Source organism: Sinocyclocheilus grahami, unplaced genomic scaffold, assembly GCF_001515645.1.
Source record: "Sinocyclocheilus grahami isolate Dianchi unplaced genomic scaffold, SAMN03320097.WGS_v1.1 scaffold923.1, whole genome shotgun sequence".
NCBI classification, from domain to species: domain Eukaryota; kingdom Metazoa; phylum Chordata; class Actinopteri; order Cypriniformes; family Cyprinidae; genus Sinocyclocheilus; species Sinocyclocheilus grahami.
The window spans coordinates 416,290-420,354 of record NW_015506102.1 but is presented as its reverse complement, the minus strand read 5'-3'; positions in this window follow the sequence as shown (position 1 = coordinate 420,354).

The following is a 4,065-nucleotide window of genomic DNA, read 5'->3' as shown; positions in this document are numbered from 1 at the left end:
TTTATATATATACATATATATGAAAACTACTGGTCAAAGGTTTGGAATAAATTAATACATTTTTGTTTGTTTTTTAATAAAAAAATGACACTGAAGACTGGAGGAATGATGCTGAAAATTCAGCTTTGATCACAGAAATAAATTACATTTTAACAGATATTCACATAGAAAGCTATTTTAAGTTGTAATGATATTTCACAGTATTACAGTTTTTACTGTATTTTTTAATAAAATAAATGCAGCCTTGGTGAGCAAAAGAGGTTTTTTTTCTAAAACATCCAAAAAATTAGTATTCCAAAATTTTGACTGGTAGTGTATAAAATTCAAGAAGCAGATGTATTTTTTCCCATTATCATATAATTTAGCTAATGTAGGTTAAGGACGATGTCACAGTGTTTGTGTTGTTGTTTGTTTATCTGTTTTGAGTTGTTTGTTGTGGATCTTAATGAACAGAGTGAAGGGTTTGCACACACTTGCTGTTCTGAATTCTCCAGCAGAAGGATCTCTATAAAGTCCTGCTGCAGAACGCGAGTGGAAACGGAGCTATAAACAGCAGCCGGAGCCACTAAAACAGTCGGAGGAATTTCCCTGCTTTCTCAAAGCCAGTAAAGAAACTTCCCTGCTTTTATCAAGACACCTTTCTGCATAATAATCACCCACCTGTATGTGTTTGTATGAGTCGCTCCCAGACAGCCTGCACACGGTCAAGGCAGGGTTACTATAATTAACTAAAACTAAAATCATAAATTAAAAAAAATCAAAATTATAAAATAAACACTGTTGTTTGAAATAAAATTATATACTGGCCTTTATATATATATATATATTCTAATTTTAATATATATTCTTATTTTAATTTAGCTTAGCACTAAAATAAATATATATAACACACACACACATACAGACACATACAACACAATTCCTAAAATGTTAACTAAAATTAAAATGAAAATTTAACACACAAAATTTTTTTATATAAATAAAAATATTAAACATTTTTGTGGCTGTTTAAGGCAGGGTTATTATAGTAAAACTAAAACCATAAACAAACACGTTTGTTACTTGAAATAAAATAAACATTAAGTGAAAAATGAAATAAAAATGAATAAAAACTTTCTTGACAAAAAACAAGAAACGCACAACAATTAACTAAAACTTGAATCAAACTGAAAATGACAAATACAAGTTAAATGTTACCTGACCTAATAACTAAAAATGAGATAAAAATAATTAAAAACTATACAGACAAAATCTACTAAATTGAGAAAACACACAACAAAATTACTAAAATTTTAACTAAAATAAAGTGAAAATGGAAAATATAAAAATACAAATGTTTAAACAAATAAAATGCTTAAAAATATATATATAAAAACAGTTTTGTTACTTTGAATAAAATAAAAGTTAACTGAAATAAAATAAAATAAAATATGAATATATACTGTAATAAAATATTATAAAAAAACAAACATATCTTACTAGTTGTCAAAGCAACATTTCTCGTTTTCATTTAGTTTAATATTATGTACTAACTAAAACTAAAACGAATAAAAACAGACAAAAACAAATTAAATGAACAAAAACACACCAACAAAATTACTAAAAGTTTGATTAAAATTAAAAAGGAAAATATAAAAATCAAAACTATAACAGTATCTCAATTGTTCTAAAATAACACTGATTTAAAGTGTCATTTACAATAAAACACAGCTCAGGAAGAAATAATTTCATCATTCCTGAAATAAATCAAAGCAAAACATCCAGAAGCAGAGTTTGGGGTGAAATCAAACATCCTCTTGATGCTGTAATTATTTCCATTCTGCCTGTAGCCGCTGGGAAGTGTGTGTGTGTGTGTGTGTGTGTGTGTGTGTCTGTGTGTGTGTGTGTGTGTGTGTGTGTGTGTGTGTGTGTGTGTGTGTTTGTGAGTGAGCGAGTGTGTGTGTGTTTGTGTGCTGCGGTGGGTTGCTATGATTCTCTGTAGAGTTTGGTTGCGCTATGTTTGAATGATATAAATGTGTTTTTAATAGTTGCAAAACAGACATGCATGAACTTGACGACGAGTTTACAGAAATGTTTTAATGTCAGTGAAGGCAACATATGTGAGCGCTTTAGATCAGCAACTCTAAACCGGAGACTCTCAGATCACAGACAGCAGGAGAAACAGAGTTACACGCAAATAATAACATGCAACTAAACCTTTTAATCATGCAGAGTTAAGACAGTAAAATAAATAGACCAGTAAACTTTTAAAAAGGATACTCAAAATACCAAACAATATATATATATATATATGTATGTATGTATCCTAAACTGTCCAAAAGTTTGGGGTCTTTCAAAGAAGTCTCTTTTGCTCACCAAGGCTGCATTTATCATTCTGGTAACACCCACTTTTAATGATCCAGTCAATTCCTGATGAATAAAATAAATGTGTTTCTCACTGAATATAGTTATTTTCCCTCTGAAATGCTTTGAGTGACAGGCCAGGGTCTGATAATCATGCAGCAGCAGACAGAATCTGTCATAAATCAGTGCTGATGCTCCTCTGTCGGTTCAGCTGTATATCACTGAATAACCGTCAGTCAGCGACATTCACAGCTGTGCTGCAGATTGAGCTCATAAAGCTGAAGCACATGTGATGGGACGAGGGGAACCCCACTCGTTTCAGCAGGAAATAGGGCTGGACGATATGGCCAAAATTTATATCACGATATATTTCTTAATTTCGGTAGATACGATAATTATTTCCATTCTGCCTGCAGTCACTGTGAAGGGTGTGTGTGTGTGTGTGTGTGAGTGTGTGAGTGAGCGAGTGTGTATGTGTGTGTGTGTGTGTGTGTGTGTGTGTGTGTGTGTGGGCTGGACAATAATTCAATATCAATATATATCGTGATATTGTGTGTATATCGTATTGTGTGTATTGCGATATTGTGTGTTTATCGCAATGTGTGTGTGTGTGTGTGTGAGAGAGAGAGAGAGAGTGTGTGTGAGTGTGTCTGTGTGTGTGACTGTGTGTGTGTGTGTGTGGGTGAGTGTGTGTGTGTGTGTGAGAGAGAGAGAGAGAGTGTGTGTGAGTGTGTCTGTGTGTGTGACTGTGTGTGTGTGTGTGTGGGTGAGTGTGTGTGTGTGTGTGAGAGAGAGAGAGAGAGTGTGTGTGAGTGTGTCTGTGTGTGTGACTGTGTGTGTGTGTGTGTGGGTGAGTGTGTGTGTGTGTGTGAGAGAGTGTGTGTGTGTGTGTGTGAGTGAGTGAGCGAGTGTGTGTCTGTGTGTATGTGTGTGAGTGAGCGAGTGTGTTTGTGTGTGTGTGTGTGTGTGCGTGAAATGATGCTAGGGCTGGACAATAATTCAATATCATTATATATTGCGATATTGTATGTATATTGTAATGTGTGTGTGAGTGAGTGTGTGTTTGTGTGTGTGAGAGTGAGTGAGTGTGTGTGTGTGTGTGTGTGTGAGAGAGAGTGCAGAAGAACAGCATTTATCTGAAATAGAAATCCTTTGTAACATTATAAATGTCTTTATCATCAATTTTGATGAGTTTAAATCACCCTTGCTAAATAAAAGTATTAATTTCTTTCCCATAATATATAGTGTATATATTTACAAAAGCTTTTTGTTTCAGATAAATGCTGATCTTTGGATCTTTCTATTCATCAAGGAATCCTGAAATGTTTTAATATTTAATTTAAAATATTAGTTTTAAATATCGATGATGATGATGATAATAATAATAATCAGAAATGTTTCTCGAGCAGCAAAGCAGCATATTATACTGATTTCTGAAGATCATGTGACACTGAAGACTGGAGTAATGATGCTGAAAATACAGCTGCGCATCACAGAAATACATTACAGTTTAACAGAGATTCACATAGAAAACAGTATTTTAAATAGTAAAAATATTTCACAGTAATATTGCTTTTGCTGTATTTTGGATCAAATAAATGCAGGCTTCCTTAAAAACAAAAAATGGTACTCTTCAAAATCTTTTGACTAGTATATATAATATTTTAGAAAAAAACAGCACAAATAAATTAATGTTCACCTTTTACTAGTATTTAGCCTTCA